Source organism: Mesocricetus auratus, unplaced genomic scaffold, assembly GCF_017639785.1.
Source record: "Mesocricetus auratus isolate SY011 unplaced genomic scaffold, BCM_Maur_2.0 Super-Scaffold_100004, whole genome shotgun sequence".
NCBI lineage: Eukaryota > Metazoa > Chordata > Mammalia > Rodentia > Cricetidae > Mesocricetus > Mesocricetus auratus.
This window is the reverse complement of record NW_024429189.1, coordinates 85,308,961-85,334,620: the sequence shown is the minus strand read 5'-3', so window position 1 is coordinate 85,334,620 and position 25,660 is coordinate 85,308,961. Positions and strand designations below refer to the sequence as shown.

Genomic DNA, 25,660 nt, shown 5'->3' with positions numbered 1-25,660 from the left:
TGTTTTCCCCCATCAGTTTGGTCGTTCTGGAGAGGATGTGCGGGCAATAGGTACCACCACCACTTCCTCACCAGGAACTTGCCACGTGTAAGGTAGTGGAACCCATGGCATACCCCTTAGAAGATCAGCAGTTTCTCTAACACTCCTTAAGGACAGAGTCAATGTCTGGGTCCCTTAGAGCCGAGGACTTCACACTGAAATGCATCCTTGAGTTGCAGTTGTAGAGAGTCTCTTCCCTAAAAAAGGAGTGACTTGGAATAAGTTATCCAAGCAACTTGAGCCTCTGTGCTTGTGGAAGACAGCTCAAAAGGCTAGGGAGTGCAGAACAATGGATTCCTAACAGATGCTGGCCATCTCTTTAGTTGTGTTCTCTCCCCTTTCTCTAAGCTTGGGGTCTCAGACACTGGCACTTGGGTAGATTTGGGTCTGGGAATGAGGTCATTCTCAAGGAGTCACGACGAAAGCTCTAGGCTCTGGGACCCAGACAGTGTACCTCACATCTCCACAGTGCAGCCTCTTTGGACTGCTTGGGCCTCTGCTTCTGGATTCAGGCAGCAGGCCAATCCCTGCAGCCTCTCAGGCAGATCCTCCCTCCCTGTAGTTAGCAGACTGCAAGCTAGTTTTATGTAAATGTGACATAGGCTAGAGTCATCTGAAAGGAGGGAACCTCGATTGAGAAAATGCCTCCGTAAGATCCTGCTATAAGGCAGTTTCATAATTAGTGATTGATGGGGAGGGCCCAGCCCATTGCGAGTGATGCCATCCCTGGGTTGGTCCTGGTTTTATAAGAAAGGCTAAGCAAGCCAGTAAGCAGCCCCCCTCCATGGCCTCTGTATTAGCTCCAGCCTGTTTGAGCTCCTGTCCTGACTCCCTCAGTGATGGACTATTACCTGGAAGTATAAATAAACCCTTTCCTCCCCAGCTTGCTTTTGGCCATGACATTTCACACAATAGAACCCAAACTGAGACACAGACCCACTTGCTTCCTCCGTAGCTGTGAAATGTTAGAGGTGCATATGTCATCCAGAGCCACAGAGGAACTAGCTGAGGTCTTCCTTCAAGAACCCTGATTTCTCCAACTCCCCATGCCAACCAAGAGATCTGCTCTTGGCTCTTGCGTAGGAATTCATGGTGAGGCGAAGCACCAGCATTAATTGAGTACCTTCTAAGGTTCACCCTAACAGCTATTCCTTGACAAGATCTCCCCAGAGGCAGCAGAGAGACCTCAGGAGAAAGACCAGCAGCACCTGAGGGACTCTGGGGGTCGGAGGCTGGTAGAAGCAGTCAGTGGAATTTTGGGTCAGAGATAGATATTTAGATATCAGCTAATCATTTAAACAGCGGGAAACCTGGGACCTAAAGGAGGGCCACCAGGACTTATCCGAAATGTAGTCAGGCTGGCTGTGCTTGGGACAGTGTGTTTGTGAAAGTAGAAAAGCCAGAAGAGTCTGCAACAACCAAATGAAAGTCCTCAATTCAAGGTCAACACAAATAAAAAGTTCATTGAATTGCAATATGAAATGAAACAGAGCTGGACATAGTATCTCACACCTATAATCCCAGATGAGACAGGAGGATCAGGAATTCAAGGTCAGCATGCACTATATAGTGAGTTTGAGACCAGTCTGGGCTAGAGTGCCTGTCTTGAGGAGAGGAGGTGGGGGTTCTGGAGAGATAACTTAGTGGTTAAAAGTGATTACTGAGCCGGGTGGTGGTGGAACACACCTTTAATCTCAGCACTCTGGGAGGCAGAGATAGGTGGATCTCTGTGAAGTTTGAGACCAGCCTGGTCTATACAGTGAATTCCAAGACAGCCAGAGAGCTACACAAAGAAACCTTGTCTCAAAACAAAACAAACAAGCAAAATGCTGCTCTTGCAGAGGACCTGGACCTGAGTTTGGTTCCTAGCACCCACATGGCAGCTCATAACTGTGGGGATCACCTGGTACTCCAGTTCCAGGGGAATCTAACACCCCCTGTTGGCCTCTGCAGCTCTCCTGTGGTGCACTTACATATATGTAGCACACATGTACACATGCAAAATAAAGATAAACTTTTAAAAGAGAGGAAGGAAATGACAGTATTTATCAATTTACATTAAAAATAGCAAACATCCAGGAATAAACCTCTTCACATCGAAAGCTGTAAAGCATTATTAGAGATATTAAAGAATGTTCATATGTTGAAGATTTCACACTGTGAAGATGCCAGTTACTCCCAAATCAACCTACAGACTTATTTCAGGCTCAGCATATTTCTTGTGGCAGAAACTGACACACTGATTCTAAAATGTGCAGGAAACAGAGCACCAGGAATAGCCTCAGCAATCTGAGAGAACAGAGTTGGAGGACTATACTAAATATATATTGGGATATATCATAAAGCTACCGTAATTAATATGCCGTAGAAACAGCACAAGGATTGACAAATAGAGCAATGGAACAGAAGCAAGAATCCAGAAATAGACCCACTCAGATGAGGTCACTTCATTTTGACAAAGGTGACATTGCAATATGGTGGGAATGGATGATCTTTTCAATAAATGCAGGCAAAGCAATTAAATATCCATGTGGGGGGAAAATGAACCCAAAGAAATGAGCTCATAGCAGACCCTCAAATTAATTAGACACAGATAATAACCTACACGAGGAAGGTAAAGTCATAAATCTGGTGGCAGGTTCAGGGGTGGAGGGTACAGTCTGGCTGTCCACCCCCCCCCCCGTCTCATGTGATGACTATGGTGGGCCATGTTCGATGGGTTCTGGAATTGCTGACGTGCTGGGGCCCAAACCCTTCTGCATGCATGGATCCCAGAAGCAAATTAAACCATCAACGTTTTGTTGAAACAGGAAGGATAAGGGGTAAACTTAAATTTTCACTTCTGACACTTGTCAGTGTAGCAGGGGAAAAAATACACCAAAATAATTGCTGAGTTTAACTGCTGGGACTCTAGGGATTTCCTCCTATGCCACCTTTCCATTCTTCTAAGGAAAACAACCTATTTTGCAGACAGTTTTTATGATGTAGCCCAGGTTGGCCTCCTATTGATCCTCCTGCTTCAGACTCTCAAGCGCTGGAATTATGGGGGAGGGATCAAAGTATTTTTATCCATTTTATAATGGTTTACTTTATTCTTACATGTGTGCATGTGTATGCACCTGTGTACAGGTGTGTACGTGTGAGTGCGGGTACCCTCCAAGGCCAGAAGAAGAAGTTAGGTCTCCTGGAAGTGGAGTTATATGTAATTGTGCCAGGAACCAAACTGCAAGAGGAGTTCATGCTCTTACCCACTGAGCCATCTTTCCAGCCCCCAAAATATTTTTAAATGTAAGAGTGGTCCAGTGCTGCCCAGTCTCCATGAGTGAAACACCTGGGACATCAGCGTCCTCTGCAAAGAATGCCATTTCCAGGGCCTCCTTCCCGCGTATTTTCAGGAGCCTTGAGGGAGAGCCTGCTGCATTTAATCACCAGGCTGAGGTGTTCAGTCAAAGCAGGCCACACCCGCCTTTAACTGTCACTCCGCCTCTGCGTCCACCTCCGCTCGCTCGTCTGTAGAGGAGCTGGAGTCAAAGGTAAGTAAGGCAAAAGGAGTTTCCTCACAGACCACACTTTCTTCTGCCTAGCCTGAGAAAGAGGTTGTGGTCTCTCCACTTCTGCCAGATATTAAGCCCAGGACAGGAAGGCTGGCGAGGACCAGACGTAGGATGGGAGTGTGTGATGGATGCTGTTCAAGGAGTGCTTTCATTGTTACCTTCCAGCTCTCTGACCCAGTGCTGGGAGGGAGGACTCTAGCCAGAACCAGTCAGAGAAGGGAGCTCGGCTGGCAGCCAGCCTGGTACAGGAGTGTGGCGGTCCCTGGCACAGGCTTGGTGGACGGATTCTACCCTACCCAGTCAACTCAGGAGGAGAGCTGGTGTGACGGCTCAGGGAGCCACAGGCCTGGGGTCACTCACCACAAGAGGACAGTAGTGTCCAAGGGATTTGGAGACTGTTTTTTAATACCTGTTAGGCTCCTTCTGAGGGTTAGCAATTCTGCAGAGAAGGAATCACCATTATTCACTATCTAGATGAGGCTCAAGGTGGGCAGAGAGCCTGCCCAGATCACAGAAACAGGAAATGACTGTGTATGTGTGTGGGGTTGGGGTGGGAACTAAACCAGATCGATTCCATGGGCCCTGCTTTATCCCTGTGTCCACCTGAGCTCTGTCCCTGTGTCCACCTGTGCACTGTCCCTGTGTCCACCTGTGCACTGTCCCTGTGTCCACCTGTGCTCTGTCCCTGTGTCCACCTGTGTTCTGTCCCTGTGTCCACCTGTGCTCTGTCCCTGTGTCCACCTGTGCACTGTCCCTGTGTCCACCTGTGCACTGTCCCTGTGTCCACCTGTGCACTGTCCCCGTGTCCACCTGTGCTCTGTCCCTGTGTCCACCTGTGCACTGTCCCTGTGTCCACCTGTGCACTGTCCCTGTGTCCACCTGTGCACTGTCCCTGTGCCCACCTGTGCACTGTCCCCGTGTCCACCTGTGCACTGTCCCCGTGTCCACCTGTGCACTGTCCCTGTGTCCACCTGTGCACTGTCCCTGTGCCCACCTGTGCACTGTCCCTGTGTCCACCTGTGCACTGTCCCTGTGCCCACCTGTGCACTGTCCCTGTGTCCACCTGTGCTCTGTCCCTGTGTCCACCTGTGCACTGTCCCTGTGTCCACCTGTGCACTGTCCCTGTGTCCACCTGTGCACTGTCCCCGTGTCCACCTGTGCACTGTCCCTGTGTCCACCTGTGCACTGTCCCTGTGTCCACTTGTGCACTGTGAGCACTGTCCCTGTGTCCACCTGTGCACTGTCCCCGTGTCCACCTGTGCTCTGTCCCTGTGTCCACTTGTGCTCTGTCCCTGTGTCCACCTGTGCACTGTCCCTGTGTCCACCTGTGCACTGTCCCTGTGTCCACCTGTGCACTGTCCCTGTGTCCACCTGTGCTCTGTCCCCGTGTCCACCTGTGCTCTGTCCCTGTGTCCACCTGTGCTCTGTCCCTGTGTCCACCTGTGCTCTGTCCCGGTGTCCACCTGTGCTCTGTCCCTGTGTCCACCTGTGCACTGTGAGCACTGTCCCTGTGTCCACCTGTGCTCTGTCCCCGTGTCCACCTGTGCTCTGTCCCTGTGTCCACCTGTGCTGTGTCCCCGTGTCCACCTGTGTTCTGTCCCTGTGTCCACCTGTGCACTGTCCCTGTGTCCACCTGTGCACTGTCCCTGTGTCCACTTGTGCTCTGTCCCTGTGTCCACCTGTGCACTGTGAGCACTGTCCCTGTGTCCACCTGTGCACTGTCCCCGTGTCCACCTGTGCTCTGTCCCTGTGTCCACTTGTGCACTGTGTGCACTGTCCCTGTGTCCACCTGTGCACTGTCCCCGTGTCCACCTGTGCTCTGTCCCTGTGTCCACTTGTGCACTGTGTGCACTGTCCCTGTGTCCACCTGTGCACTGTCCCCGTGTCCACCTGTGCACTGTCCCTGTGTCCACCTGTGCACTGTCCCTGTGCCCACCTGTGCACTGTCCCTGTGTCCACCTGTGCACTGTCCCTGTGTCCACTTGTGCACTGTCCCTGTGTCCACCTGAGCTCTGTCCCCGTGTCCACCTGTGTTCTGTCCCTGTGTCCACCTGTGTTCTGTCCCTGTGTCCACCTGTGCACTGTCCCTGTGTCCACCTGTGCACTGTGAGCTCTGTCCCCGTGTCCACCTGTGTTCTGTCCCTGTGTCCACCTGTGTTCTGTCCCTGTGTCCACCTGTGCACTGTCCCTGTGTCCACCTGTGCTCTGTCCCTGTGTCCACTTGTGCACTGTGAGCACTGTCCCTGTGTCCACCTGTGCACTGTCCCTGTGTCCACCTGTGCACTGTCCCCGTGTCCACCTGTGCACTGTCCCTGTGTCCACCTGTGCACTGTCCCCGTGTCCACCTGTGTTCTGTCCCTGTGTCCACCTGTGCACTGTCCCTGTGTCCACCTGTGCACTGTCCCTGTGTCCACTTGTGCTCTGTCCCTGTGTCCACTTGTGCACTGTCCCTGTGTCCACCTGTGCACTGTCCCTGTGTCCACCTGTGCACTGTCCCCGTGTCCACCTGTGCACTGTCCCTGTGTCCACCTGTGCACTGTCCCTGTGTCCACCTGTGCACTGTGAGCACTGTCCCTGTGTCCACCTGTGCACTGTCCCTGTGTCCACCTGTGCACTGTCCCTGTGTCCACCTGTGCTCTGTCCCTGTGTCCACCTGTGCACTGTCCCTGTGTCCACCTGTGTTCTGTCCCTGTGTCCACCTGTGCTCTGTCCCTGTGTCCACCTGTGCACTGTGAGCACTGTCCCTGTGTCCACCTGTGTTCTGTCCCTGTGTCCACCTGTGCTCTGTCCCTGTGTCCACCTGTGCTCTGTCCCTGTGTCCACCTGTGCACTGTGAGCACTGTCCCTGTGTCCACCTGTGCACTGTCCCTGTGTCCACCTGTGCACTGTCCCTGTGTCCACCTGTGTTCTGTCCCTGTGTCCACCTGTGCTCTGTCCCTGTGTCCACCTGTGCTCTGTCCCTGTGTCCACCTGTGCACTGTGAGCACTGTCCCTGTGTCCACCTGTGCACTGTCCCTGTGTCCACCTGTGCACTGTCCCTGTGTCCACCTGTGTTCTGTCCCTGTGTCCACCTGTGCTCTGTCCCTGTGTCCACCTGTGTTCTGTCCCTGTGTCCACCTGTGCACTGTCCCTGTGTCCACCTGTGCACTGTCCCTGTGTCCACCTGTGCACTGTCCCTGTGTCCACCTGTGCACTGTCCCTGTGTCCACCTGTGTTCTGTCCCTGTGTCCACCTGTGCTCTGTCCCTGTGTCCACCTGTGTTCTGTCCCTGTGTCCACCTGTGCACTGTCCCTGTGTCCACCTGTGCACCGTGAGCAGTGCTGGCAATAATCTCCCTCTTGGAGGTCTTCCCCAGCAGGGAACAGGGCCCTGCTAACGGCCTAATGAAAACCCATGACAGTCCAAAGTGAGAGGGACAGGGCTCTTCCTTCCACCTGACCTGGGCTTGCCTGAGTCAGCCCAGGTAAGCAGGGCTATCCTGGCCTGCAGGCTGGCCTTTACCTATACAGAACCAGTATGTCTTGTACTCTGTAACGGGTGGGCAAATGTTTTTTAAGAGGTTGCACTAGGGGCTTTGATGGCCAGGGTCTGGCATATATGGAAAGCGAGGCCCTGGGGAAGGAGGAAGGCAAACATGGATTTGGATCACAGGGCAGTGGACAGGGTTCCATGATTGACGCCACCATTCCACAGGGACGAGGGAAAACAGGTCAAGTGTCCACTTAGAGGATGAGAGGGTAGCTGTCAAACTGCTGCTCCTGGAGGACAGGAGACAGCCAGCCTGCCATGCCGGCTCCTGAGACCCGGGACAGAGCTGTGGAGACCAAGACCGACACAAAGCTTACAGCAGAGGCTCGCAGTGCTCGTCTCTTTCCTGTGCTGTGTCATTTGAGAATCACCTTCGGGCCCCTGAATCAATGCCAGCTGTTCTCCTAGTCTGTCAGCCCTGCTGTTCACCAGGAGTGAGTGTCCAGTGCAGCCACCCACCTTACCCTGCCACGCCCGGCTTTGGATGGCCTGTGGTTTCCACACCTTGAATGCCTTTCAAGGAAAACAGCTTAGCTTGCCAAAGGGCTTCAGAGAATGGACCACAGGCTGAGAAAAAGTGAACGGCCAGGGTGTGCAGCTCCTGGGAAGGAGACTGGATTCGGTTCGATTAGGTTACTTACACAAGTAAGTTCTGGGGCACTGGAATGAGGCTGGTGGGATTCCTGCCATTTCTGGGAATCTGGTTGGCAGAACTGTGAAACCCCCCTCCCTGTACCCCCTCTCCCCGGCTCAGGTACAGGTGACAAAGTGGGGAATAAGGTTCCAGCTTCCTCACAAGAAGGCTCAGGGCACGCTTCTCAGCTCATGTCTAGATGGCTCAGCAGGGACCTTGGGGCCTGTGGCCTTGACCTAAAATTTGGGTCTTAGCCCCTGTATCTGTTGCTGACAAGAGAAGCAAGTCATCCCCCTCAGCTAGCTTCTCCAGGCACGGCAAAGAGAGTAACGGTCCGTCCTCAGGGAGCTGTTAGGGTGATTTGAGTAAGAATCCCTTAGGCAGAGTCTTGAAGTACCAGTCTCTGGGCTGAGCATATCACACACATGATCTCTATCCTCAGGTCTACGAGGACTTATGGGACTTATGGGGGCCAGGAATGATACGGCCACAGGAACCAAATTGCTTGCCTAAGTACAGCAGCCAGGAAGTGAAGAATCTGTTCTAGGCCTTGAGGTAAACCTGGCTTTGCTCAGTCATCAGGACCCTATCCCTCCCAAGTGGTATTTCCTGAAATTTCTTGAGAAAGGGCCTACTTTACAAGACAGAGGCAATGTTCCTGGATTCTACACAGTTTAGAAATGTACCCATTTTGGCCACTATTGGGCCGGATGTGACCTGTAGAGGGCCCTGCTCCCAGGGCTGGTCCCTCACTGATATATCTACAGCAGGCCTGTGTGGTTCCTTGTAACTCACCGTGGGCCTATCACCCTACTCCTCTAGGAGGAACAATGGGTCTCATCAGCCCCCTGGTTGGAAATTTCTGTGAACAGAAGATGGCCTCCATTGTGTCATTGGCCAGGAAGATTTTTCTCAGCCTTTACTTTCAGGAGTTTGCCTAAATATCAAATAATATCATTTATTATGCATAGTCCCACTCATGGCTCTGCACACCCTGGTAGACAAGACTTCACTTTGGGGAAAGGTAAGTTCGCGTCTTCCAAGGAGATGCTGGTAAGGATGGGTTGGCCTGCCCCAGAGGAAGAGATGTCCACTCCACGGAGTGGGTCCACTCTGATCCACTCTACCTCTGCCCAGATTTCCATCCTCACGGCATTCTCAGATACGGTCAGCCACAGGGAGCTGTCCCTTCCCAAGGTCTGTCAGGTCACCCCACTGTTCAGCCCCCACGAGGGTCCAGGCCTGTCATTTGTTTCTCTTTACATGCCTTGAAGATCAGATGAGGTGGCACCCCAGCACCCTATTCTGATTTTCCAAACCACACCGGAGGAAGTTTCATGGTCTTTTGCTCAGTTGCTACCCTCAGGGTGAGACCTTATGCTCAAGCCTGTGCTCTGTGGCCTGCTGGCTTTGTGGAGATGCCCAGGCCACCGGGTTGAGGTGTAGAAGGCCCTAGAAAACTGAGCAGGACACAGAGGTCCCGCTACTTCACTTGTGTGACCCAGGGAGACCACAGGCCTCAGAGAATCGCAGGGGAGAGAAACGGGCTGTTGTTTGAAAGAACACCACGATGCAGCTCATTCAGTAGCTTGTGTCAACACTCCTGCTGAACGAGAGGCCGAAGAGCAGGCTAGCCAGCTGAGGATAGTCAATATTGACTTGGGCCTTGTCTGGGCCCAGTTCCAGCCCATTCTAACAGTACTGTGGTCCAGCAGCTGCTCACACCAGCCCCGTCCTCTGACCTCTGTGTGCTGCACCCAGAATCCCAGGCCTTTCCCTTCCTGCTCTGGCACACAGCACAGGGCTGGCCTAGGCACCGGGCTCTAAGAAGGCTGAAGAATGACATTCCTCAAGAGCCCCACAGCCAGGGCCCCTGTTACCGTCAGATTTCAGCTGACTTCATTAGAAGCTTGGTCCTCAGTACCTTTCCAGAAGACACTCAGCAGTCCTCAACCACAAGATGGCTTACTTTTTTCAAGACAGGGTTTCTCTGTGTAGCTTTGGGAGCCTGTCTTGGCACTCACTCTGTAGACCAGGCTGGCCTCAAACTCACAGAGATCTGCCTGCCTCTGCCTCCCAAGGGCTGGAATTAAAGGTGTGAGCCACCACCTCCCGGCATGGCCTTACATTTATAGAGCCCTCAACTTTCCAGATCTGTTTTGTTCACTTGCTTGCTTTTTTATGCTCAAAACCACCGTGAGATGGGTGGAAGCAGTTTTGCTGGGCCTTCTCCCCCCCGTCGCCCCCCTTCTGAAGCTCACTATGTAAGACCAGGCTAGCCTTGAACTCACAGAGATCCTTCGGCCTCTGCCCCCCCCCCCATTTGCTGGGATTAAAGTCATGTGCCACCATGTCCCACTGGGCCCATTTTAAAGATGGCAAGCATCAGGGAAGAGGAAGAAAGAGATGGCGCATGTGTGATGTCTGCCATGCCTACACGCTGTCCATGGTGTTTTTGATTCTTGCATCTATTGAATGTTTGGTACAGTTATTCTGGGCTCCATTTTACAGGTAGAGAAACTGAGGCTTGGAGAAAATCTTCTCTTCTGGATTATATGTAGAGAAGTGGATACAAAGTCTCTCTGACTCCAGGCTCCTCCCCCATGAGGAATTCTCAGGGACAGCAAACAGCCTGTCCTATCACACAGCTAGTTGGATGGACTCAGAGGCCACAAGCCAAAGATGCCTGGTGTCCCAGCAGCACCCAAGGAAACAATGTCTCAGGTCAGGCAGTGTGAGGATGCAAGTCATATGTACAGATGCCCTCCTGCTCCTGTCTGTGAAGCTGGGTCCCTTCCCCCACGCTAGAGATGGCCAGTTAGACCTCCTGTTGCTAACCCTCTTAGCCCCCCCCCACATGTGCCTTGGCTTTATGCCTATCAGGCTCTAAAGTCCTCAAAAAATAATCTTGCCAATTGAACCATTCTGTTCTCCAAAGCCCTCAGCTCAAGGTAGCTTAAACTCTTCTAGCTGGAGGCCCGGTGAGCTGGCCTCCTGGGCTGTTGGATGGAAACCATTCCAGGTTCGCATTTCAACTATTCTATGAGGGCAGCAACATCACCACCACTTTACAGACATTAACATTTTTAGAGAGGAGGTAAAACAACTTGCCTAAGGAGTCAGCAGCAAAGTGGGGGTCTGAACCCACCTCCATTTGGTTTCAAATGCTGTGTTCTCAGCCTACTGTCCTGTATACAGCAGTGCAAAATTAGGAGACACAGACTGGGGACTCCTCCCCAGCTTCACATAGCAAAACAAGTCAGAAGAACCTCCAAAGTACTGGAATATGGCAAAATGCAGAGGCTATAGCTTGCATACCAGAATGTCTGTGCCGTAGCCCCTGGTGATCCCAACAGTAGACCCCCATATCGAATGCCACTCTCAGTGTGGCAAGAGCTGGAGTATATTATCAGGGCTTCGGGCACTGATCAGCACAAACGGGTTTGGTGCCATCCTTGTCTGGGGCCTCTTCCCTAAGCATGCATTCCGTGAACCTGGGCTGTGGGACACTGCCTTGTTCAGCCGGTTATCAAACCTGATGACATCAGAGGCTGGGCCAGAGACTGGGCGGTCCATTTGAAGCCCTGCTGGTCTACCATGTACTAGAAGAGGTTGCAAATGACTTATCAGGTACACTCTATGGATTGAGTAATAGCACCTCCACCGGGCCACTGCCACTGTATAACAGTACCTGGAGGATCCAGCTCCAGGAGGGACCCCTGCCCTCCCACTGCCCCTCCCAACCTACCTCCCAGGAAGATCTGGAGCAGGTGGCCCCTCACTCACCTCCTGTGGCCTTCTCGCCTCTCCTTTCACTATTCTTCGGTCAGCTCTCTAGAGCACGAAGGGAAGGGAAGCTCTCAGGACCTTCCAGGGCCAGTCCTCTGCCGGCCTAGGGAGAAAGAAGCACACTGTGATCAATGTAATTAAGTGTCCCCGCGGATTCTGGGCCTGGCTGGAGTCCAGGACGTTGGGAACCGCACCCCTCCCGCCTAGCGACAGAGCGAACTCGGGTGTCTGCTGAGCCGCGGACCGTGGGGCTGGAGAGGGTGGGGGAGGGGAGGCGCAGCGCCGCTTCCGAGGTCGCCCGTGTCCCCGCATGCTCCGTCCCACGCGGTGCTCACGCCGAGGTGGGTCGCCGAGCCCGCGTGCCGGCACTCAAGGGCCCCTAGGTCCCGCGGCGGGCCAGTCCCAAACTTCGGGGACTGAGAGCCGGTGGCACGGGCACGGCCAGCCTGTCCTCGGGATCCCCGCTCGGGTCCCGGGATCCCCGACCCGGCGCGGCGTCCGGGGCACCCACCTGCCAAGCGGGAAGCCGCAGAGAACCCCGAGAGGCCGCGGAAGCCGGGCCCGCCCTCCGCGGGAGGGACCTCGGCGCGGGCACGGCAAGGAGGGGCCGCGGCACGTCGGTGCAGCGCCCGCTTCACCTGGCGCGGAGCTGGACTGCAGGGTGTGGCTTCAGGTGGGACGCCGCGAGCGCCGGAGCTTCGGGGAGATCGCTAGGGGCACAGGGGCTCCGGGCTCGGCCTAAGGGGCGACTGTGTGCCCACCGCCTTCCCTCCAGCAGCTCCGTCCCAGCCCCGCCAGCCACCGCCTGCCTGCCGCGACCTTCCCGAGGCACCAAAGGACCTGGATTATCTACTAAACCGCTGTTGCTCATTCAACTAGTTAATTTGCTCGAAGATGACTGCTTTGGGGACCCGGGCCCAATCGCACATCTCTCGGGGCCGGATCCGGAGTCCTGAAACCCGGCACCTTGACTTGCTTGCCAAGTCTGGACAAGTTCCCCTACCCTGAGACTGTCCCGGGGGGGGGGGGGCTCTCCTAGTGCAGACAGAACAAGATACAAAGTGATTCCGATTTCCCTGTCACCCCTGAGAACTTTCTATGACTTTAAGATTACAGGAAATGAAATTTGGGGGCAGAGATCACTTCCAACAGCCGTGGCACACAGAAATATGACGATGAGTTCAAACCAAAGCTGGTAGGAACCCTCTACCTAGTTTGGGGGAGGGGCAGCGGTCACCTGTCTGTCTCCTCCCCAAACAAGGAAAAGACTTTTGCTGTCCTCCACTTGGGCGTGGGAGAGAACTTCACTTTCTGAGTGCTGAGGGGATTCTAGCATAGAAATATGTGACATCTGGGACCCAAATGTCTGCTTCATATGGGAGCTAGGTGACTGCTGGTGTCACAGACACCGAACAGTACAGGACTGTTTCTTTTGTCCCCGTTGCTGGGTATCTCAAACTTAGTTTTTTTAAATTGACATTATGCTTCTTTAGCCACATGTGTGCTGTTTCTGGATAAGTCGTCTGCATTGTGGGCTTGGCTGCGAGTTTACTCGAGTGCTTCCACCAACCTGCATAAGGGCGATCCACGGGAACTCGCCAGCCCCACAAAACCGCAAGCCTTGTGTGGTGAGTCTCAGACCTCTGCGCCCTATTATACTGGAGAAGGCACGGTGTCACCCTTGTGTGTGTGGAAGAGTGGTGTAGAAGCTTTGGCAGCTGATCGCACAGGTTCTCCCAGACCCACACGTGAACCTCCATGTCTGTTGGCTGCTTTCTCCGTCTCCCCTTTCTCCTGTCTTTCCTAAGCGGAGTCTCTTTTCTCTGGACATATAAGCAAAGTCCTGACTTCCTGTGGCCAGGCAGGAAACTGCCTGAGTCCCTTGAAGTGATACAAATATGGCTTCCCCATAGAGCAGTCACCCCTAAGTACTTGCCTGATGTTGGCTATAGGAAGGAGGTTGTGTTGTGTGGAGGAAGGGAGAGGATTCATTGCTGCGGATTTGAAATGAACTGCAAACCAAAGCTGGAATGAAATATAGCACTGAATCTAGAATCAACAACCTAAATTACTTTTCACTGATCCACATGTGTACATGCGAATTGCCATCTTTTAATATGTGAAAACCATTAATTTGAATTGTTGAACTACAATAAAATATGAATGTTAGAATATTATCAGAAATTAGTTGGTACCTAATTTGGTTTGAATCCAGGTTAACATATCCCAGAGTAACTATTAACCAAGTCTCATCCTTTCCTTAAAGGGAGTAGGTTTAGGAAACAGTGTGTCTCCTCTCCACCCTTGGAAGTTATACTGAGGCCTGGATCCCCAAGAAATCAGGGGCTCCCAAACAAGACTGACCAAGGAGGTAATGACTCCTCTGTTGATGAACCTAGTCAAACCCGGTATCAGTAGGATTTTGTAGAGAAAAGTTCCCACTAGGGGCCTCTCAGGCCAGTGATCCACACACATCAAGCCATGTTTCTCTATTTCCTGCTGCTGCTACACAAGTTCGGCTCACTGGGTTGGGCGATGCCCTGTCAGATGAGTGGGTATGCAGGGTAGACTGAGTGCTTGATTCCGGTTTGTGTGTCTCTCCCTTCTCTGTGCTCTTCTGATCCCTGCCCAACTCAACCCTCCCTCAGAGGAGAGAGCAGGACAACAGGGCAGAACACCCCAGCAACAGTCTGAAGGACAGTTGCCTCCAGGGGGCACACACCTCCTTGTAGGCCTATTTACCCCACCGTGGTGCCAAGGGTATGGGACAGCGGCATCCACTCCCCTGAGGAGAGTTGGTCTCTGACACAGGTCTGTTGCCCAGGTCATGTGCTGCCATCCATACATCAGGCAGGAGCCTTGGAGAAATCACAGAAGGCCCCTTGAGAAAAGGCTCTTGGACCGCTGGCCAGACAGCCAGAGCAGTCTTCAAGGGCCTTGGGGTGGCACATAGGGTGGGGTAAGCACTTCCCAATGCTCTCTCAGCCAGTGGCTGTCGGGCCTGTTGTAACTTCTGACTGGCACCGCCAGGGCTCAGAGCCCAGGTTAGGGCCAAAGAGGAAAGATACAGATCAACTTGTGGTTTAGAAATACAAACACATTATCCTTCTCTGCACCTTTCTGCTCAGGACTTGAAAAGCTTCCTAGGAACCAGGAGCTTGCTAACAAGCTCCCTTGCGTGCTGTATGTTTCCTACCTCTGGATGCCTGTGCTTCCCTAACAACAGTAGTAATCACACCTGCCAATTATTGAATGCTTCCTGTGGGTGGAGCCCTGAGGTAAGCGCTTAGCTTACTGCCTCACTCTGTCTGCACAATAAATAACCCTGGTGGAAGCGCCATGCTACTATTCTTTACAGGGGATGAAGCCAAGATACAGGGTGGCCAAGGACTCATAATTCCTGCTGTAAAGCAAATGCATGTGTTCCCCCCCCCATACCCATCCATATGTTGAGATCTAATCACCAATGTGGGAAGGTTATCAGGAGGCAAGGTCTTAGAGGTCTGAAGGCCTCTTGCAACTACCCTGGTGGTTAGCCCCAGCCAGCACTCAGGAGGCAGAGGCAGGCGGATCTGTGAGTTTGAGACCAGCCTGGTCTGCATAGCAAGTTCCAGGACATACAGGGCTACACAGGGAAACCCTGTCTCGAAAAACAAGCATCCACCGCCATCAAAATAACTCTCGGGGTTAGCAGAGAAATATTCTAAAGAGAAACACTTGTGCCCCTCCCTTAGAGGCATCCAATCTATGAGATAGTGGGCCACAAAGAATTCTGATTTTCTGCTTGAATTCCCTTCTAAGGGAAGGGATAAGCTGAAGCTCTGGCTCCAGTCAGAACCTGTCTCCCAGGAAGGGACTTCATCCGCTTCCGACAACCTGTCACCCACCTCGCAGGATGTTGCTGAGACAAAGACGGGCGACTAACGGCAGAAGCACACCGTGACTGGAGTGTTAGTTATACAGCCCCACTCCTCCATTTAAAACTGACCCTGTCAGTGCTCCCGGAGACGGACGGGGGTGGGGGGGACCACTGAATCCCTTCTTTTGTTCTTCTTCCCAATGTGGCCATTTTTGCCCCACTCCTAAACCCCATTACGTCTGTCTTTAATTGGCAGTATCAGTGAGGTGACTGAGCCTAACTTGTTGGAGTTGCCAGAGCATAGCCTTTTTCTCTAAAAATAAACAACAAAAACCCGTAACACCTCATGAACGGGATTAGTGCCCTACACAAATGGCCCCGGAGTAGGCCCCAGTTTCTAGTCACCTGATGGTATTATATAAAGGCAACCACTTAAAAACCAGGAAATGAGCCTTCACTGAACCCCACATTTTCCAGCATCCTAACCTTGTACTTTCAAGCTCCCAGAACTACGAGAAACAGCATTGTGTATAAAAACGCATTGTCAGTGGTACTGTGTATAGCAGCCAGTGGCCTAAGCTAGTTACTGAGTGGAGAAGCCACGTGCCTATGACTCCAAGTTTGTTTTCATAACTTGATGTTTAGAAACCCCTGAGGCCAAGGACAGTCTGAACAGTTGGCAGGGGGAGGAGGTCAACTGTGTAGAAAGGTGAGACTGATGCACGGATATCTCCACCCCAAATCTGAGTAGGACATGAGAACCTCCCTCCATAGGTGCAAGTTAAAGGTGGCCATTGAATCCCCTGCTAGGAACCGAGTCATGAGTCAACATCCTGCCTGCACGCCCTCCTCAAGCTGTCCATCACAGACCAACGTGGGCTTGACAACCTGAGTCCCACATTCGGAGACTACTGGGGAGGGAGGTAGCCAGCACACCAGCACACTCCAGGAAGGAGGAGTCCTGCGGAGACCGGGGGGCCTAGGAGGGGCAGTGGGCTGCTCCCTGCAACTCCCCGCCCCAGAATCAGGCACTCTGGAGAAGAGTGGCTTTCACCCCTCTCCTTTAGGATGTTCCACACCTGTCCATTTCTGCTCTGGGATTGGTTCTAGCTAGTGCCTTTCCATGACAGCCCATCCACCCACTTGCCGGGGCAGCAAGAGCGCAGTGCACACCTCTAAGGGTCTGGCAGCAAGAGCTGGGGGGGCTGACTTTGCCAGACCCTTGGGTCCTCCTGCAGGAGGAGGCAGACAGAGTCTAGCTATAGAAACCATGGATTCCTGCAGGACTGGAGCCCTTGGCCTGTCTAGATGTTCATCATGACCTCGGCTTTGGTTTCTTGATGTGGATAATGGGGAAACTTTGCTCTCTTCCCTTGGGAAGAAGTGATGAGGTCTAAGCATTAGGGTGCAAGGGTCCTTTGGGCCAGTACCTCCAAACAGAGTGAACACAGCTTATAAAGGAGTAAGGAGACTAAACACACACACACGCACACACACACACAAGCACACACAGATACACAGTGTATCCACAAACACACTCAGGGTACACACACACACACACACACAGTGTAGCCACACACTTTCCATTGTGGTGTGCTGCAGAACAGAATCCCAGGATTCTTCCAGAAGATAATGTTACTGCCTGCTACTCAACTTATCCATAGTCCATAAAAAGAACCCCAGCTCTGCCTAGGGTCCAGCTGGTACTGGGAAAGTCCATGGGTGGTCACCTGATGGGTCCACCCATCCATCTGCTGGTGTGACAAGAGCTCAGGTGCATACTAGCCTCAGCAAAAGGAAGGATCCCGCCTCAGCCACAACAGTCTCTTTCTGGCTACTTTTTCTCAAATTCTGACCCTTTCTGGGCTGCCCTCCAAATGAAAACTGGGGGTTCAACTAACCAGGCATTCCCAAGGGGGTCTGATAACCCAAGAGGAGCTGTTCTGGAGCAGAGGCCTCTCTGCAGACCATGGCACCCTTCCCGGGAACATGGATGATGAGCTGAGCCAACCTGGGAAGGCTTGGGAGCAAAGCCATCGCTCCAGTAAGGACACTCGCTTTAGAGACATGATGGATTCATTTAATATCTTCCTGCTACAATTGCTTTGCAGCCTCTACTCCTAATGGCCCCCAAAGTTCCATCCAAATGCCTTTTGCTGTCACTTAGGCTCTCTGGCTGCCACTGCTACTGGCTGAACTAACAGCTGGAAGCCCCCTTGAATAGAACCCTTAATTGTCCTTCTTTCTTCAGGACCCACAGCTGCTGCCCCAGGTCTGAGGCTAGGGCAGGGTTATGACTGTGGAATCCTTGGGTCTGACTTTCAGGGAGGGACAGATGGAGATGGTATGGGGTGGGGGAGACCCATGCCTGGCCGGATGAGGATCAAAGCTTCTGAGGGAGTATGATGTTGGCCCCCCAAGTACCACCCCAACTCTTTGGATAGAAGACCATACTTTGATGTAATTGCATGGAGGCCACAGGGCCTGGGCTGTATAGCTTCTAGGGAGCTCTGATCACTGGGTTGACATTTGAAGGCCTGGCTTGTTTAACTGCCACTTGCCTGGTCCCTGCTTAACTGTCTGTCCTCTGGGTATTTCCTTTTCCAGCTCTCTGGCACACACTGGGCAAAGCTCCTGTTTGCTTACTGGAACATTCCTGTGAACACTGACAGGGTGGGTCCCAATCACACCATCGCCACACCCATAGCTGTGTCCCTGCTTGACTGGTGGATGGTGGGTGGTGGCCCCCACATTGCTCTTACATGCCCCCAAGTCCTGAACATCTCTGCTTTCCTTCTCCACCAATTGTGGGTCTGGCTCCATCCCTCACATGGGTTAACATGTCTCCCTCACCTCTCCTTTCTGGACATCCAACACACCATAAAGTCTTCTTGCCTGTCTCAGATCTGCTGACATGGAATCACCCTCCTCCTCCTGGAAACTGACCTCTAATTGTGACAGCTGCATATTTACATTCCTTCTTCTCTGGGGCTGAAAAGATGGCTCAGTGGGCAAAGTTCTTGCTGTGCAAGTTTGAGAACCTGAATTCATACCCTCTCCCCTACCAGAACCCATGTACAAAGCTATGGCAAACATAGAGTGTATCCCTAGCTTTGGGGTAAGCAGGAGACAGACCCCAGGGCTCACTGACCAGCTGAAATAATGAGCTCCAGGTTCAGTGAGATACCCTGTCTCAAAAAAATAGGGTAGAAGAGGCTGGAGAAATGACTCAACAGTTAAGAGTCCATTTGGCACTTCCAGAGGACCCAAGTTCAGTTCCCAGAAACCACATCATGTGGCTCACAACTGCCTGTGACTCCAACTCCAGAGAATCCACCACCTTCTTCTGGCCTCCATGGACATGTGCACACACGCAGCATCCACATACACAGGCACATACATACAAAACCAAATCTCTAAAAATAATAATAATAAGGTAGAGAAGTAATTGAGGAAGGCACTTATATCAGCCTCTGGCCTCCTCATGTTATGGGTCCATACATTTGAGCACATCAGTATATATCACACACACACACACACATGTGCGCACACACACACACATGCACACGCACACTCGTTGCTGGAGGCACCCCTCCCTCTATGCCTTCTCTCCCCTTTGCCTGTATTCTCTCCCTTCCAGATACTCTCATCACTGCCCCCTTCTTGGCCCAAGGCATTCTCAGCCTGTGATACTACCTGGGACATACAGAACTTGAGTCAATCCATTTACAAATTAGTTAGATCTGTTTATTGGCCAGTGGCCTAAGTGCTGGGAATGATGCCTGTCCTTGGGGAATACTCCATTTATAAGCACAGACCAGACTGAGGGAGGCTCCATGTTGAGCAGAATACAGGGTGAGCACAGGCCCTGTGGAAACAGCATGCCCAGAGAAGGCACAGCGACCTGTCCAGCATCACACTGTCAGGTCAGACCACCGCTCTCAAAATCATTGAGCTGTGGACCATTCTTGCCTGTTGCTGGTCAAGGGAGGCGGGACTTCTCGTTAACTGGGTGACCTCAGAGCCCACTTCTTCTCTCTGGGCCTGCTTTCCTCTATAAGTCAATGAGAGTTGGATTAAACATTGTCAGAGAACCATCTTTGTCTGGAAGGTGCTGCGGCATCTAAGAGGGCCAGCTCATTTGGATAGTCCTTTCCTCCTATGGGCAGCATGTGCTCTGGCCCTGTGGCTGTGCTAGAACTGGTCCCCTAGCTCCTTCTACCCGGTACTTTCTTGTACAATTGCTTATGATGCTCATTTGAAGCTGAAAGAACCAAATGGAGCTGGAGATGCTCCAGGCCAGGAAACCAAACTACAGAACCAGTCCTCCCGGTTTTAACTCTGCTGTGCCTTGGCTTTGGGGAGTCTTGGTGCCATGCAGGCAGCCTTGAGCAAGGTGACTGGTTTGTTGCTATTTGCCCTAGGGGGGTGGAGGCTGGGCCCCTGCTCTGTGGAGATCAGAGACCAGAACAACATTGCAGAGCTGACTTGTGGTTCCTGCACTTCCTCTTCCAAGCACTCAGGGAAGTCTTTCCAAGCTCTGGGCAACCTGAGGTGAGGAGGAAAAACCCAGCCATGATGCTTCTTCCTTAGCTAGAGATGGGGTGGGGAGAGGTGGCTAGGAAACAGACACAAGTGGCCACACAAGCAGTGCATCCCAGGACAGCAATGTCTGATTTACTGATTAAACAGGACTTTAGCAGAATCCCCAGAGAAGTCCCAATTGCCCAAAAATGGTCATCGGCATCCCTATGTAAATACTTGGATCTCTCTCTGTACCCATGCCATAACGAGCTTTTATAGACATTACCAACTAGTATGAGAGTTCCTATGCTTGGGTTGAAGTCCCGTGGCCTCTTGTCCAGAGAGGGAATTTACATGATTTCTCCCAGCGTACAAAAGCTTGCCATGTTCTGGGTCTGCCTATGTTTCTAGGTGAAACCAGAATTAGCATTTTCTAAATGACTATGATGGATTACCATTTGGTGGGAAAAGTTCGAAGTCTTTGGGATTGAGCATCCCCAAGTCACTTGTCAGAGTGGTTCTCTCTGCATGCAGCCTTCCAAGCTTTGCTCTTCAGGTGGGGATGGTGAGGAAGTAGCTCTTCAAGAGCTGCAGCCACCACTGTGAGAAAAGCTGTCAGGCCAGAGAGGAGTGGTACCAGACCACTTAGATCCTCAGGACCCTCAGCTCTGGGCCTCAGTATGCCCTGCGGGGCAATGGACCTGGTGTTGCTATTCTCCCTTGCTCTCTTGGGCCTGGATTCATTAGCATTGTGATGCTTAGCTTCTCTCCGGGGAGGGTCTTCCACAGTCACCCAGCTAGCCTCTCCTGAGTCCTCTTAATAAGGTGAGTCTCTTTCTGCCAGCCCCTTGCTCCTCTGATGGTCTCAGCAGCTTCCAAAGCATCATGGTTATCCACTCAACAGCCCTAGCCTACAGGTGTTAATTATCTCTGCAGGTTAGGAGAGGAAACTGAGATGGAGAGGCATGAAATAATTCATCCAAGTTACCAGAAGAGGCAATGAGGCCTCGCATACGCTCTTGGCTCTGTACAGTGACATGGTCCCAGGTCTGGATGACTTATCCCTGAGCACTGTTTGCCTGGGCCCAGAGGTAAGAGTTGCTACCTCCTGCAGTTTTCACTCATGACAGGGTTTTTTAGTTTTTGGTAGGGGATACTTTATGAAGTTCTAGTTCAGGACTGGCTCAAATTCATAAAGTGTTTGGAATGGATGAGCCATGGGTGACAACGTCAGGGATGAGAATGGGCCCAGCAGAGGCATAGGCATAAGGACAAAGCCATCAAGTCGTAATCTGGCTCCATAGCTCAGCTGGTTTCTGGTGGCCTTGGCCCCAAGCCTCCTTCTCCATTCCTCTACTGCATACAAACGTCCCCAGGCTCAGAACTCTGTCCTGTGTGTCTGTCCTGCTCCCTCGTCCAGCCATCTGGATCTGGTACTTAGTAGCCACGCAATCACTAGATGCAAGCCAGTGAGCAAGGGCAAGTGGACCTTGCAGCCTGCCAGGTGCCACGGTCTCCTGCAATCCCCAATGCAACAGGGTTGAGAGGGGTTTGGGTTACCAGGGTACCGCCCTCACGAGTGGATTAATGTCACACAAAGGCTTTTGCCAAATGTGGGCCCTTTGACTATGGACTTCCTAGCCCCCAGAACTGTGGTACCAATGAAACTCCGTTGTGTGGGATTACTTATATTATGCTGTAGGAGCACGCAACAGACGAGACACCAGGGAAGACGGCGGCTGCCATTGGCCTTGCATGAACTGAATCTCCCTGACTGTCCTCCAGATCCCCCAGTATATTACCACTTGGCTCAGGCACACACGTCCTGCTGATCTCTGGTCTTTGCCTGTGCCAGGTGCTGTCCTGGCTCCCACCTGATCACCACAGCCTCATCTCCTTCATCTCATTGGTCCCAATTCTCTGCTCATCACTGCCTGGACCCAGAGTCTGAGTTATGCTGGAGGTGGAGTGTGTGCGTATGGAGGGGGAGGGTCATGCACGTAGCTTAAACACATAGGAAGGCCAATCTTGGCTAAGGAGTTTCCATTTCCTATGCTCTGCCCCAAGCTGCTAGCTAGCCCACTTCTACCAGAAGACTCACAGAAATGAGCCCCTTTCTCAAGGCTGGCTACAAAATGCCTGGTGATAAGGTGTGCAGGGCCCCAGGACTGCCCACGTCTGACCACCTGCTCTACTGCTGGGTCTTTCCACTGAGAGTCTGGACGGCAGCCACTAGGAAGAGCTCTCTGCTTCCAGCCATAGGTCTCTCAGGAATCCTCTCTGCCCTTGCTAGGGGGAGACACGGGTCATTGGAGGAACCTCTGGGCCAGGCAGGTCAGGAACGCCACCTTCTAGGACCCTGGCCTGTCTCTTGGCTGTCTCTGCCAATTCTCTGTGCAGAAGTCTCCCCTAGAGACAGTCACGGTCAGAAGTCAGCCCAGAGCCTTTACCTCTAAAGCCTCAGCAGTCTTTCCAGCTGCCGATAGCCTGGCTTCTATCCGAGGCTTCCTCCTGGCCAAACCCCTGAGGGTCCACCGTTGTTTGTGCACTCACTAGCATCTGCCACTCTGTCCGCAGCTGGGCACTGGCCTCTGCTCAGCTCTACAGACCTGGAGGCTCCCAAGGTTAAGAGTCACCTTCTGGGAGGAAGCAAGAAGCACTTCCAGAGGCAAGTCATTTTCCTCACCCTGGAGTCAGGTGTAGAACATACTAGTCTCCTCCTGACTGAGGTCCTGTGGCCTGTGTCTTCCCTGTGCTTGGAAAAATCCCAAATGCTCTCAATGCATACATGGGGGAGGGGTCACCAGAAAGGTTATGCAGCTCCTATATGCCCTGCAGGGGTTCAGAGTTTCCACCCAAATCAAATACTTCTAGAAGGGTTTGCTCTTCGTGCCAGCTTCCCTCCCTAGTACCCTTGTCATTAGAGTTCCCCAACTTATCACCAGAAAAAAATGTGGGTAAACCTGCCCACAGAGGGGGACCTTTCTTCGTCCAAAAGCCAATCCTCAGTCTTAACTAGGTGAGCTCCCAAGCCCACACTGGGAACTCAATTTCCATCAGAACCAACTTGGGGAAAGACCCCACTCCCCACCCCCAGCAGAAGTGCAGAATTCTCTGACCTTGGCATTCCACACCAGAGGCCTTGCTGTCTAGAGCTCTTTGCCTTATGAAGCTGAGTTCCTGAGGCCTGATGGAGTCTACCAGCCAAGAACCCAGGCCAGAGGCTGGGAGCCCAAGCAAGACTAAGGGTAGCATTAGTGTGCCCCCAGGCAGGTCTCTGGCCCTGGCCCCTTGCTGACCTTCAGAGTCAGAGTCAGCCGGGTAAGTTCAGGGAAAGGGCACCAACAGGGAGCAGGGTCCCCGTAGGCAGAGGACGCACGTCATAAATATTTGTGGAATGAGTACATGAGGGGCCGGTGAGAAGTGCTTCTTGGAAGGAGTCCTGGTGGCCCTGCCGTGGTCCAGCAGGAGCAGGAAGCAAATTCAGGGACTGCAGAGACAAGCCCAGAGGCTGAAGTCAGTTTCTACAGGGCTGTTTCAAAATCTACCTGAAGAGGGGTGGCAAGCAGCCATGGGAGTCTTTAACCCAGGACCTCACAGCTTTTTTGTGAACATGGAGTTAGCTTCTCAGTCCTAGGTGAGGAAGAGCCTCAATGTATGAGCCCCTGCCCCGAGTCCAGAGCCTGATGCCACAGTGGAGACCTTACCTTGGCACTCCTGGGCAGCTGAGCCTCACCCTCTCCCTCTGCAGGCTGGTGCTTGTCCTGAGCCCAGAAAGCTGCACTACCTTTAGGCAAAAAAAGAAAAGAGAAAGAAAAAGAGAAACCTCAGTGATTTTCTGTCAGCCTCTTCTCCGGAAGGTTCCTGGTTGGTGTCATCTTGTCCCTGTGGGCACAACCTCCCTTCCTGCGGCAGCTTACTCACCGGTGTGCCTGAAAGCCTGCCAGTTGTGTGGGGGAGGCCGGGGGCCCACACCCCTCTGCCTGACATACACTGGGGCATGCCTGGAAGAGGACCTTGGGGCTTCAGGGTGGCCCCCGGCTGAGCCCCAGATAGTAGCTGCTCACTGAAGGTGCCTGTGAGCTCAGTAGGGAACACACATAGGTGCTGCATGGGAGAGTGCTAAGATCTTGGTAGGAAGGTGTTCCCTGAGTGCCCAGGGCTGTCAGGAAGATGGAGCGATGGACCTGCAGCCCCAAGCCTTCTGAGTTTAGTTCCCACACTTGGCCAGGCCTCAGGACCACTTCCTACCTTGGCATCTGGTCATATCTCTGTCCTGTGGGCCCAGCAAGGGTTTGGGCCTGCCTGAGCAGGCAGCTGTTCTTTAGTCTGCTCAGGCCATGTGTGTGGTGCCCTTCTCTCCAGCATGCATTCAAGACTAGACCCGCCCAGCATCAGTCCGGATCAACCGCTGTCAAGTCCCCATCCCCAGCTCTCTGCTAACCAGCCCCGCTGTCCTCAGATCTGTGACACACCCTCACCCTCTCACACACGTGGGTCCACACCCAGTACAGAGCCACCTACCTGCACAGGCCTGCCTATGCCAATCCAGCCTCGCTCTCCAAATACCGATGGCCCCGGAAGCCACACGTTTACAGAAAGATCCCCTTGAGAGGTGAGCCCAAAGCCAGCACAGGAGGTCTCCAGTCGGTGTGGACCAGACTCCCCTTCTCTTCCAGCACCTTCAGAGGACACATGGGCAGCCTGATCACCATGTCTGCTATTGTACTCTGCCAGCTGCCGTCTCTCCCTGGGCACCTCTGGCTCCCTCCGTGCCTTCCATGTCCTGAGGGGGTAGTGGCAGCTTCCCAGCGAGTTCCATCTTCCTCCAAGCCGAGGTGGGGAGGAGAGTTTGAAGGGGCGGGCCTCAGGTACACCTCCAAGTTTTCAGATCCCCAAATAATCAGATGCAAAGGAGGAAGGAAGAAAAGCCAAGGCGGGTGGGTGACTCAGTGGCGGTGGGCCGGCTTAGTCACCTGGATGGCTGCTTGCTGCTCCCGGTACGTCAGGAACCGAGCTGCGCCCTCCCCCCACCTGCTGTGGTCCGCCGATGCTGTCAGGAGGAGCTGGCGTGGAGCCCCCTGCGTGTCCAGGCTGCGGAGCAAGCAGCAGCCGCTCCCGCCTTCCTCTGGCGGATCGATCAGGGCCCGGCAGCCCCGGCCGTGGCGAGCCCCTCCTCCACCGTGCACCCTAGCTCACTTTGGGATTTCTCCATTAGATCCTCAGGCAGCGACCTGCTTCTTTAGGGCGCGAGCAGCTCCAACGTTGCCTGGCAATTTTGATATCGTCGGGGGTTGCCATGGGGAGGAGGGTGATGTCATTGACACACAAAAAACCCCCACTGAATTTACAAATCAGCTGGGGCTGGAGCTATTTATAAAAACACGTTTCTCACTGCTTTCCTTTGCTGAGGGGGAGGGCGAGGAAGGATTGAGGGGTGGGGCTCATGAAAGCCTACTGTAGTCACCGTTGCTCCCCAGAAGCCAGACCTTCCTGGCTCACCGCCAAGCCTCACCCCCTCTCCCGCCCCTACCCCAGGTTTGCAGCTGTGGGTCTCAGCCGTGGCAGGCGTGGCCACAGCTGGGATGCACACCTCTTACCGGCTCCCATCTGGTTTTGCCCTAAAGGGCAAAAATGGTGAGGGTGGAGGTTGGGGTACGTAGCCCTGTGGGTACGGCTCTCTGCTGCTTCTGCATGCCCCTCCCATGACTAGAAACAATTGCACTGACTGGA

The 25,660-nt window shown here is 53.1% G+C and overlaps 1 protein-coding gene across 2 annotated transcripts in view; it reads right to left on the bottom strand.

The window, feature by feature from the left end:
- Pak6 (p21 (RAC1) activated kinase 6) overlaps positions 1-25,372 on the bottom strand; it is a 34,393-nt gene extending 9,021 nt beyond the window's left edge. Inside the window, exons 1-3 of one of the 2 annotated variants that reach the window (XM_013122654.3) lie at positions 24,452-25,372; positions 23,635-23,714; positions 11,542-11,647 (exon numbers count right to left, since the gene is read on the bottom strand). The gene's annotated coding sequence lies outside the window, so the exon portion shown is untranslated. Of the gene's footprint in view, positions 1-11,541; positions 11,648-12,055; positions 12,079-23,634; positions 23,715-24,451 lie in introns of those variants that run through there. The other variant, XM_013122661.3, reaches the window with a different exon arrangement.
- Positions 25,373-25,660: the final 288 nt, after the last annotated feature.